Source organism: Haliotis asinina, chromosome 3, assembly GCF_037392515.1.
Source record: "Haliotis asinina isolate JCU_RB_2024 chromosome 3, JCU_Hal_asi_v2, whole genome shotgun sequence".
NCBI lineage: Eukaryota > Metazoa > Mollusca > Gastropoda > Lepetellida > Haliotidae > Haliotis > Haliotis asinina.
In genome coordinates this window covers 73,555,292-73,568,408 of record NC_090282.1, presented here as the reverse complement: position 1 = coordinate 73,568,408, position 13,117 = coordinate 73,555,292, and the positions used below count along the sequence as shown (strand labels likewise).

General features: G+C 39.2%; 1 protein-coding gene across 1 annotated transcript in view; it reads left to right on the top strand.

The window, feature by feature from the left end:
- The window catches only part of LOC137278420 (acetylcholine receptor subunit alpha-like 1), a 60,638-nt gene that overhangs the window by 11,094 nt on the left and 36,427 nt on the right, over positions 1-13,117 (top strand). The gene's annotated exons all lie outside the window — the stretch shown is intronic.

Sequence of the window (13,117 nt, the reverse complement as noted above, 5' to 3'; positions counted from 1 at the left end):
GCGAATGTTTTCTGCCCAATACGGTTTTCCTAACGTTTGCCTCCTTTCAATGCCGTCTAGTTTGCAATGGCTACATTCTATTGTCCGTCTGATTACAAGCCCGTTTGTATCAAACACAACTGCTACTGGCGGGGACTAATTTGGATCAAATGGACAGGATCTGTGACGCAGATGTCGTATTGCACGTTGTTCATGTTTTCAGTCATGTTTACATTTTCCAGACTCGTTTATTTACAGACCGATGTTTTACATCAGGAATATTGTTGGAGGCGACATTAAACAATTGTACTTCATTCACTCTTAGCACTTGCCATACCTTCTCAAGGTCAAGAACAAAGTTTCAGCTACACATAGGCGAGATAGAACGTCTATTAGCCTCTTACACATATGAACATAATACTGTATAGAAAGGAATGATGCACTTTGTATCGAAGCAAATTTACCTTCAACTTAACCATATAAGAGCCACCATGCTATCAGCTTCTGAGACCAGACACAGGGGGTTGTATGTAATGACAGCAAGGATATGCGATGCAAATAGGTCGATAAAATCTGACTTATTGTCAGCTCGCACGGGAGGAAACCATTCCCTTCGCTTCTACCTGATCAGGTTTCGCCAGTTTCGATACTGAATGCTCATAGTTCACTTCATGGTTGTCGCCCAAGCATTAAACGTCCGCAAATCAGAATTGAAATGACAAAAGTTTAAGTTTAATAAAAGTAATTGTTCATTCCTCCATGTTGATTTGAAGTGATTATGTCCATATCGCTCAAGTTGAAGGTCGCTCTTGGATTGAGACGGACGTTGTACATCAAACAGGGGTAACATCAATATTGATGTCATTTTACAAGCATCAAGAATTCAGTTCTATTATACAACAGGCCAAGGTCGATAATTTTAATTTCATCTGTTTCGCGAATACGTGGTGAGGTATTGTCATTTCGTCACTTGTGTGGCAAAGCATTACATAGGCTCTAGTCTTAAATGCCGCATTTAAATAATTTATGTCAACACATATGTGGCTTCCTTGTATATACTGAGGTATGTTTGATGTATGTGAGTTTAGAAATATGTCGAACGATGGTTTGCTGTTCAGTTGTACGATCAAATCGGCTTCCCAAACGTAGATAGGACAAACATTTTTCCAAGACCCATGGCATCGGAAGTCGACCGATGTTTGCCAACTGACGCCGCGCAAGTAGCTCAACATTTAAAGTCAAAACGAAGGAAATGTTCGATCGTGAAATAATCGTTCCCTTCTTACGCAAATGTCGCTGTTTTATTAGCATAACAGAGGGCAAAAGTAACGCTCTCCCATTATGTTTGTGTAAACAAAGTGGAACCTTTGTACTGGCCTCGTAACAAGTTGGGTCTTGGATCTGAAAGTTTGCTTTGATGGAAATGGATGAGGTGGGGAACATCTGAGGCTCGTCATTGTAAGGTCCGTGAGTTTTATTGATAGGAAATTCTGACACTGCATTTCACTTTTCGTTTCTCGATGAGCACAATTTAGCCGTGGACATAATGGCCAGCCATATAACATTACATTTCGTTCTTTGCTGTCTGATCTTAAATGTTCTACCTTCCTATGGTCGCTGATAGTAATGGCCGGAAATGCTAATGTCAATATCCCAGGACCGGAAGTTGAAATGTCACATGATGTCCTGCGTGACTTTCCGAGACAGAGTTGAAAGAACATAGATCTCCTGCACCATTAGCATGTTCCTGCGTTGACGTGAAATTCGTGCTAACTTTTGACGACGTCGACTTAATCGTTTCATTTGTAAGGTTAAGTCAAACGTGGCCTCCTAGAAACGAGCCATCTGTCTCCTTTGTTTGCCGCCACACAATGGATTGTACGTAGAATATTGATGCTCGAGGACTTATGATTATGATATAAACATGTAGCAGAACCGGATTCCTTTGATCAAAAACCTTTTGTGTTTGAAGTCATATTCAAGCTATGTTGAGCTAGTATACAATACACGTTTAAAATATTCACATAACAATTAGACCCGAGTCGTCTCTTGAAATAGATGATCTCAACAGATAAAGCATGAGCAATCGCAAAACCTTCTTGACACGTATTCCACTCATGAAATCATGATACTCATGAAAAGATAATTCCTGTGAACGTTGAGATTTTTCGAAGAATCCCATCACATGATTTAGGAATTCCACACTATTAGCAATTTTCCAGATGCATTTCATCACACGATCTTTATCACAGCTAGACATTTTATGGGTACATTATACGATAAAACGCAGCAAGATGGGCATACACGTTTGTAACACATTGTTTTCCTGAAATAGAATAAAACTCAACGTTTCGTTGATGACCCTCATACTATCGTATACACCAATCTGTCCATGGCGCTGTTACCTGCTAAGTCATTTTCAAGGAAAAGTATCCGTAATCTGAGATGGAGATGCGTGTGAGTTCGCTTCCCCATGAACATCAGACTGATTCGTTGGAGTATTAGCTCAAACTACCTGCATGTACACGAATTCCAAGCCCAGGTGTTTGTTCACTTGCTCTAAAAACGCAAATATCTATCTGCTGCTCTTGCCAGTCTGGAATGCCCATTATTGGTTATTTTGGGGGCGGGTGTCATACCAGCGTCTCGAGCGGAAGTTCACTTCATTTGGAGAGGGCAAGAAGAGGAAGCTTACTAATTGCACTCTCTGTACTATGTGGAATGCAAACTCCTTTATCAGTAATCGTATAATCACAAAACACTGGCATGAGCCCACGCTACATTATACAAGTTATGAGACCTCTTAGGCTGGTCTCTACCTCTTGTCCAGGTCTCCAACATCCAACATAATTCTGGTAATATGTTGGATTTAGCAGAGCAATAATGAACAGAATGGGAATAGTGCCGTGCCAAATCAGGATTTTTTTATAATCAGCTAGCATGCAATCACCCTGATCTGAATGATGGCTGGCATGAAAGCAACTGGTTTGAATTACCAATTCCTATTTGAACAGACGGATAATCAAAACTAATTATATGTCAAAAGATTTACTTTCAGCCGGCGTCGTCCCTCTGTCGCCGTTCTAATGTTTTCGAACAGGATTACTGAGACTGCATTGACTGAGGGTTTGGTATGTACAGTGCATAAGGATGTCATTGTTTCCTCAGACTTATCACTGATTATCACGGATTCACTTTTATTCACTGCCGTTTGCCTGTTGCTCCCTATTAAGTCCGTTTTATCGTATGTTCAAAGCGTCTTTTGTCATTCTACACGTAATATACTTTTTTTCTTATTGAACATTGAATATTTCCTTGTTTCATATGTGCTATATATTATTTACATTTTTACTTTGTAGTGATAAAAATGTTTTTTTACGTGTAACCAAGCGTAGTAATATTGTTATGTTGTGTCTTTATAAAATTGCGTAATACATATCGCAATATGTGCTTTCGCATCGCAGTATATCACAATGTGAAAATTCTCTGCAATACTCATCCCTTCTGGTAAATTGCTAATTGTGTGTGTGTGTGTGTGTGTGTGTGTGTGTGTGTGTGTGTGTGTGTGTGTGTGTGGCTACGATACTTGATTTCTTCTTAACTGGAAACTTTTTATCAGAGTGAACGTAAAGGTTGTACGAAGATGAATACATAATTTCATTTGTCGACGTTCAATTGTTCACTAGTTTACTGATTGGTTTAAATAATGACGTACTTGAATACAATGTTCTATAATTCTTGCGTGTGCTTACTGTGAAAAGTCAAAGATGAATAGCATTACTGGTTTCTGTTTGCGTTTTGGAGAATCTTTGACCGAGATTCGAATGTTACCTCGTACCATGACGTTATCAGTGTGACAAGATCAGGTATAAAAAATATGCGATCAGTAAATTTTAAAATGACAAAAAAAGTGGATTTGTAACATTTCTTCTGACGCGAACACTTTTGTACGCAATACTAGTTTATGGAAGCGTCTCATCTGAAAAGGATGCTGGATTTTGACAAGTAATTTGTACATGTGAAACAAACTTTGGACATAGTCTTGAATTGTGTCAATCCAGTTGTAGTCTTGACTCTCCAGATAAATTCAAGATGTCTCTGTTCGGTTTGACAGTTGCCGCTACAAGAAATATGTTTGAACTAACCGATGGCTTTTGTACATTAACAACTGAAATCGTTAGCCATCCTCTGCAGGAACGGTAAAATCGCAGCGTTCCATTCCCAGTTGAAACTGAGGTACAAAGGCTAGATTTTCATCAATACCTAGAATGTCCAGCTTATTAATGCCTAATCTAATTGTGGCTCTCTGCACACACTGGAACAAAACGCAAACACGGCCAGGAGCCAGAGAGAAGCATATTCCATCTTTGTGTCAACATGGCCAACGTCCTCTGCAGCATGCCAATCAATGGCACCAACTTATGCAGGCACAGTTAGGACATCTCAGCCTCCATGGTCACAATTCGAAGTTAGCAACTAATGCATCCAACATCACGGACATGTGATCTTCGTGTCCTTATGATCGCCTATCTACCTAGCTACAAAAATGACACAATAACGTTCCAGCGCAATGCTTCAACTTAATATGCTATCATTGCTGAGGGCAAAATCATGAATGAGTAATTTTTCATTCATTGAAACTACTAGAGCCGAGTGCCCATGAAAACGTATATATTTATGTCCATAATTATCGCCTTAGAAATGAGCCCTGATTAAGCTACTCGCACCCGTTTAACGTTTAAGGAGCATCTAACACGCATGTAACAGGAAACTGTGTTATTTAAGCAGTTCTACATTCCTTCGTTCTTCATCAGTAGTTTGACGTCACAAATGTATTTTAATCAAATTTCTTTTGTAAAAGGCAGTATTTCAGGAGAAACAGTCTTACTTTAATATGTTGATCAAATATCGTTTGCATTTTGAAAACCTTGCAGGCTTGTCTTCAGGGTAATTTACGGCGATAGCAAACAACAGAGTCCTGAAAATGAGTCGAAAACGTCATGGATTATCCTTTCCTATTGTCATAAAGATTTAACAGTACTGAATGTACTACACAGTTAGAATTTCTGTTTCGTGCCTTTCTCACAACCCTACCTGGCTTCGATATATCGTATAAAGACCGTGACATGAGACTGCAGTAAACAGACAGTCTGCTTTAAGTTAGACAAAATATGAAGTTCGTCGTGCACAAGTTACTGTAGGACATGAACCGTTTAAACTCCTGAATAATTGACATTTTTTTCACGTATGCACTTATCACGACAAGAATAAGATAATTTCTTTGAGAGGCATTTTAGAACTTCTTTACTTCAAGTAAAGATGATGGGAAACCTAGTTCTGTGGATAGCGAGCGTTCTTTAGAAGGTGGTTTACATACGAGAATGTAAGAACTGGAGAAACTCTGTGAATGCCAATGAAATACGCGGAGAGTGTATCTGTCTCAAAAAGGACTGTGATAACCAACTGCTGCAATGTCCCTCAGACGAAAATCAATACATTAGATTGATCTTCTTCTTGTCGTATCCTCTCAGTATTGCATAAGGTCAAAGTATCTCTGATGTTTCAAGGATGGTATCTGCTAGGTTTCAGAAACATATTCCATAATATTTCATAATGTCCTGGATGTCTCGACGATGATGCCTACCACTACTGCGTATGAGACATATCTTCCATGAATAGGATATGTAACAAGAAACACGAAGACTCCAACCCATCCCTGTCATAATCGTTTTGATTCTAGTCACCTTCTGAAAGAGTGGAATGTTTTGAAAAACCGATTGTTATGTACGTATAAACTATGCACATAAAAGGGATATGAGATGCGAATGTTATATTATTTAAGGAGTCTTTTTAGAATCATGTAATGATTCTATCAATTTAAACTATGCAATGTGTGAAATCTGCAGAAAATGTGCCCAGATTTCATGGATTGTTTTGAAGGCTTAATTCTGAGCAATCGATTTCATTTGAGGTCCTCAGTAACATGATGGCTACACTCTTGAGTCGCTAGATTTATTCATTACAGTAGTGCCAGCATTCCTGTGGCAACCGTGAATGCTAACATGTAACACTTTGAAAGACAAAGCAATTCCATGGGTTGCGTGTTTTTCTCTGAAAGCAGCAGTTTGTTAAATTCACCATACGCCATCAAGACCTGACCTGTCGTTCCTAATATTCCTGTGACACCGGATCGATGTCAAAGCTAACATTTACAACTGAAAGGACCCTACACGCCAGTCGCTGTTGTAGGAGCAGTTGTCAGGCCTCGATCTGGCTGGAATGACGATGTCTCGGACAGATTGTGTCCGTCATGGATATGGTGTCCAAGCCAGATTAGAATGCAAAGTGGTCATTGGCTGAAGGAGATGTTACAAGTACCCTTGAGGAAAACAATAACGTATGACCGTACTGCTGAGAATGCACATGTGTCCAGACAAGACGCCAACACTACATGCAATAGCTTCGGGTCTCAACAGTAGTGTTACACAATGACATTTCAAGAATACCAGACTATATATTGTGTTTTAGCACGACTTGTCTAAGGAGATATTCTTGAGTTTCCGACAATTCTGAAACCCCCGATGACTAGTTTGTTCTTCGTGTTAGATTACAAAACACATTGGTCAGTCTGTGACGTATATGTCTTCACTTGGCACAGATGAAAAGGTTCTGTCCATAAACTTGAGTTACTCTGTGGAGAAGTACCTCAGGACTCTTTCAGTCTTGACAAGGCGAGTTACACTGGCTATAGAACATGAGAAACGTTTAAACCCATGACTGCCGCCTTAATGCATCGTGAGAAGTTCGCAACTGAAACAGGCAGGGGAAACATTGGAATTCGGTCGTCGTTGTCGCCGAATATAATAGCCACTCAGAGAATTTCCCAACCATATTAGTGGTCCTCTTCAAACATAGCACCAATTTTATCCAGTATTCATATTTCCAACACATGTGCGTTAAAATGCATACACTTGGAATTATTGTTTGGTACTTTGCGAGACTTTTTCTGCTTGATAAATCGATTTAAGTTAGTGAATGTGGCTTTTTTCCGCCGTCGGTTTTGTGCCAGTGGTATAAATGCGCTCAGGGCATTGTAGGGAATTGAACCATGGTCGTCGGTGTGACTTGGGAACCTTTTAGTGCTGACCTAGCACACCTCAGCTTATGGTATACAATTACCTGCTTACGATTTAAATAGTATTTTTGATCTCGTAATATTGATTTAAAAATTTATAGATTTTACAGTTTTGACAGATGTACTTGAGCGAGTTAAGTATGTTATACGAAAGGTTTTAAAACAGACGTATCTTTCACTTAAAACGTTGAAAACATGCTTGTAATTAACCAACAACAGTTGACATCACGTTTGCCATCATATTACAAGTTATGTGCAGAATATGCGATATGAATTAAGGAAACTACCTAATCCTCTGTTGGTTTTTACACTGGACATCGTTGTACTGTTTCAAAACACAATCATTGTGGCGGCAATGATTCATTGCCTTGTGACAACAAAGCTCTGGTTCCAGCGCGGTTCCAGTTGAAGGTGTTGGAGATAAATGGCTAAGAATGCGTTTGCTGATTAGATGATAAATATTTCATTCACAGATAAGCACGGTTATTTGTCAGTGTCATCGTTTCATAATGTCAAGTGGACTACCCCATGCCCTGTGTTTAGGTCTTGTCCTTGTATATTGTTTTACTGGCGTATCATGACCATGGTGGCTGTGGATGTCCAATACACAGGTTTTATTTCCACCAGCAGTAAGTGGAATGTTTAGGCAAGGTAGGATTCTATAGGTTTATTTGTGCTTTACAATGTCCTCATGCGAGTTCTGTTTACCTGTCTACACATGTCTGGTTGTGTAAGCAGAGGGCGGCATCTGAACCTCTTCGTCTTTGAGATTGGGACGGGACACAGCAGTCTTTCAATAACCCAGTGTAATGACTTCACTATATAACTCCAGTGTAGACAAATCGAGGTAATATTGTCGTAGACAAATAATGGTTCAGGAGAAAATTTATCTCGAAAAGCTTTCTTTTCATCCTGGAAATAACGCTGTGTTTGGACAGGTGTTGCTTCTGGCATATAGATATCCGTTGTTTTTAGGATTGATGTTTCAACGTTAACAAGGCCATGGAGCATTTGCGTAAACTAGGAACTGGACGTGTCCCAAATTCTAATGTATATGGGATGTTTGTTTGTTGTCATTTGTTTGATTATATGTGTCTGTATCTATGTGTATAGAGACAGGTATTTTCTTTTCCAACGACCTTCGCAGCAGAAGCGTGCAGAACGCTTTTTCTTACTTGTATATTTTCCGCTAGAGCCGACCAAAATGGTGAATTGGTAGTTACAGATTGTATTTTATTACTGGTATATCAGAATACGGCGATTCTCTTTTGAAACGATACTTTTTCTGAGAACCGTTAATTTGGGCAGAACATTCTGTGAAAGTAGTGATTATCTCTATGATTTAATTTTAAAATCTACACAGACCTTTATTCACAACTGATGTTTCCTTTCGAACGTGACAACGGCATACTTTCATAAAGATTTATAGACTGTTCTTAAAAGAAAAGGACTCACAATCCAACCTTTAGGGCCGAATGAAGAAAATGGGATTGGAATATACATTCAGTGTTATTCACTGTCGTATGCTTTAGCTTCCAGCAACCGGAATACGTATGGCATTACATGTACTTAAACCGTTCTAGGTTGAAATGCAGTTATGCTTGCCAATCAAAGCGTCCTGGTCCATTGTGCTCGTATATCCAAAAACGATTTCAGTATATGTACTACACTGTAGAAGAGGCGGTTCAAGATCAGCCGCGAGTTATTTTCCTAACAAGACAACAAACAAAACATTATTTTACCGTATTCCAGTGTCAGACCATATGAAGCACTTGCGTCATTGTGAGGTGTAATGTCTGCGATTCAGAAGCAAACATAGTTTGATGTTCCGTGTCTTACCTGAAACATAAACATGTCTTTCTTGTGCATGCCATCTAATAAAACCTTCCATATTCATCTAATGAACGTTATAGAATGACACGTGGTAATAACGTAGTAATAACATTCATGATTGACACGTGGTAATAACATAGTAATAACATTCGTGATTATGTATTTCGTCCCATCCCTCACATGAAAATACCGCGTGAAACCACGATATTGACCCAATTCAACGTTCAAACGAGATGGCGTGCGGAGATTTCAGCGTTTTGCTGCAATTTTCCACATAACATTAAAGATCAAAGCATTACGTTAGTTAGTATCCAAGTGCCTATTCTCATTTGTACAGCAGGGCGGGTGTGTTAATTCATTCGCCAGATGTAATTGTTGTCCAAATTACATTGCGTGTACGGTGGATTAGATCAGTAGCGATGTTCTTGCTGAATGTCAATGCGTCCAGATGGGCACCAGTGGGATAGTTTCCTTGCTTTATATCTTGCTGCCTTCTGTTGTGGTTAGGCACAATTTTTTCAAAAGTGACGAGGACTGTAGGACTTTTTTAAATTTTTGATAGAAAGAAAAGTGACGAGAGAAATACAGAAATACAGCTTGGGAAGTTTAGCACGTGTTCATGTGTTGTAGATTCAGTCTACGGACTCACATTCTCAGAGGACAAGTGGATGATCGGGACGCGGCAAAGTCAAAATATTGTTTTCTAAATAGCAATAAAAAATTGTTGCAAATAAAAGTGACGCGCCGATGCCCGAGAAACATTTTACTTTTTCATTTAGGCTTGCAGTGTGCTGTTGCTACATATGGTTAATTTCTAACGATGTACGGACGTGGTAAAAACCAACTCAACTCTTTCTGGAATTCCGGGTATCCCCAACCTGCATGCATCTTTTGGAAATATATCCTGTATCTAAAAAGTTGGTACAAGAAAGTTGTATGTTTCTAAAGCACTGCGCCGTAGAGTTTGTTTGTTGTTATTTATTGTTTTGCGCCGCATAGTGTTACGTAAATGCATAGTAGAAACAAATGGCAATGTCAAATATTTAATAGGTCATTGGATCGATTGTTCCTCACATAGGTGCAATTTGTGAAACACATTTGTGGTGTCCCGAGCTGTGATATTGCTAAAAGCGGCGTAAAACCATATTCAGTCATTATTTCTGTACGGCATCCTATGATTACGTCATTTTGAAAACTAATAAGTTTCTCTTTAAGATTTGCATATGGAAGTGCGATGCAAAAACCACTTTAACAGTTATTCAATTAAACTGTTTTTGAAGAAGACTGTAAAGGCCACATGCACTCTACAAAGATAACGCATATGACAATAGAATGATATTAGAGAACAAATGCCGTATTCACGTCGGTATTAAAAACCTGAAGTGATCTAATTATCAGCAGTCTCGGTTCCAGATCTACTTCCTGATAATACTCACAGCCGATATATCAAAAATTAATATTTGGGTTAAAGGCATGGCGCCAAACTTTCATTCATTATGACCGAGATTGGTTCTGTTGTCGGTGTGCCAGTTTTATGTGAAAGTGTGTGCGTTTGTGTGTGAAGGGGGTAGGATGGGTGGGTGTTGGGGATAGTGATATCGATCAAATAATCTTATTCGTTGCATATACTGAACGGCAGAAGAAACGCAACGTTCGAAAAATATGAAATCTTATAAAAGTAAACGTTCATGGTTATGTCTGCCGTTTAAAAAATTTACAAGAAAAGAGTTCTTTTTATCTACTGGCATACGATTTAACAGTTTAAACTTTCAATGAATCACAATTGTTAGCTTCCTAGATCTTTAGAGAAAAATGGCTGTGGAGTAGCCTAGTGGCAAATGCGCTTGCTCGCCGAAGACCCGTGTTCGATTCCCCACATGGGTGCAATGTGTCAAGCCCATTTCTGGTGGTCTCTGCTTAAAGCGGCGTAAAACCAAACTAACTCACTTTAGAGAAACAACATTGCTTGTTTGTTTCCATTAGATACACCCCTCTCGATTATAGGTTTCTTGTGTTGACTATCGTTCCTTTCACCCTCTCTTCTCTTTTGCTTACTAGCAAGAATAACTAATAAATCCTTGCAAAATGTGATTGTTATAACTTCGTGAAGTATGTTGATTTGGAAAGAATTATCTAACGCCAATAATATCACATGTAAGTAGCTGGAAATAATCATATTTTGCCCCTGTAATCAGTTACTAGCATCCCAATAACTCAGCAGGTACCTGGTTAATCATCGTAAACCAACGGCTTGACATCACTAAAAATTTATTTTATCAAACCAAGATTACACATGTACAGATCTCCCTTGCGGGGCAGACACGCGGTGCATCACGGGACAGGTTCTCGCGCCATGTTTACAGTCTGTTTATCTCATGTCATTAAAACTGCTTAAAAACCGGACCAGATATCGGGAAGTTATATCTCGATCCACGTGGATCTCGCATGTGTAGGGTATTGCCTTCTCGCACGTAGAATCTTATCCAACGCAGCACAAGAGAAATTAACTCTCGTATATGATTTGATAAGGAGGGTTTCACTTTCTCCATTAACGCTGTTGCTTGTTAAACATGTTTGTGTTGGAATGGAATGCCTCCTCCATGTCATAAATCATAGCACTGAGTCACGGCATGTGCTTTCGGATTTATAGATGGTATTGGCTCGTCTTCTTTATTTATTGAGAGCTGACTTACGTTAACTTCAAGCAAACGTCAATCTTAACCGCAAAGATATTCTCGAGTAAATAAAGAAAACGCCAGAAGTCGAAGCTTACTCTAAGCTCGTGATATCTCTTTCTTTACGACTCTTTTATCTTTGTCCCTTTCAACCACAAAATTGTTTTATATTCGTTTCGTCAGATTAACCACTGGTTTATAGATGCAGTCAGTGTTTCATGTATCAGAGAACGTCCTCATCCTTTGAGGCCGGTTTAATGTTATCCTGGATAAACGGTGTTATGAGATCATTCCTGTAAGTCCACCCTATGGGTCTTTCTTTTATGTGCACCTCGCGGTGATCCGGGTCCCAGTTCTAGTGTGACTGTTTTTAAAGGTTTCTAATGAGGATTGGGTGTTTCAATGTGACCTGCTTGTTTCTCTGTCATGATGACCTTGAACGACTTTGATCGTAGATGATGCTGGCTCCCGCTGTTATGCCTGACCCAGATTCTAGTATTGCCACTATGACAGGACTGGCACGGTTTGTGAAGGCAGAGTACTTACACTGTTGAAGTGTGTGTGTGTGTGTCCATGTGTGTTCCTACTATACGACGAAGGCATTTTAATGATCGAATCCAGACAATCCTAACCAGCACTAGACTGACCATCGCAGTGATGAAGTCACATCACTACTACCTGCCTAAGTCTCTCGTACAGACCTTGATGCAAATATAACCAAGAAAGCCCATGCAAGTCTAGAATATGTGGCAAGTCTAGATTTCCACAGCTTCTGAAAATGGAGAAACTCTCAGGGCTCCTTTTCATTTCAATTAAGTGTCTTTCACCAGAAACTGTTTTCAGTACAATATGTTCATTTCAAAGACTAGTTGTTGGTCTAGACCTGCCTGTGATGCCAGTGACCAATTTTAACCTGAATTCCCCACTAGAATGCCAAAGGAGACTAGAGATACACGACCAATAATAACCACTACAGCCAGCGAAAGTTTAGCATCTGATCCCAGTTGGTACCTACACGTTCTTGGTAAGCACCACCATGTTATAACGATGTTTCAGACTTTGTTGTTACTTCCCCCATACATATGGAATGGTCTGTGTATTTTCACACACATGTACATGTTTACCTTAAGCTGGTATAAGAAAGGCTGCATAGTGTATTCTGAAAATGTGCGAGTTCTACAAAAGATAACATTATTTTTTAAAAACCTAAATATACGCTTGTTCTGTTGTTTAGTTACTTATGTTGTGTGAAGTTTAGTTGCACGATGAACAAGGGATGGATTGCAACAGAACGGTAATTGATACAAAACTTTGTATTTTGAAAATATAAAAACGTAATTGATTAGTAACCCTTATATGATTTTTAACGTCCAACATATTCAGTCTAAAGAAAAGACTAATAGGATATTTCTTTTAAACATGAATGGGATCGTTTACGCATCGGGCGATCGATTCGTGTATTTGTTATACGAAATCTGGACAGAGTTATATGATC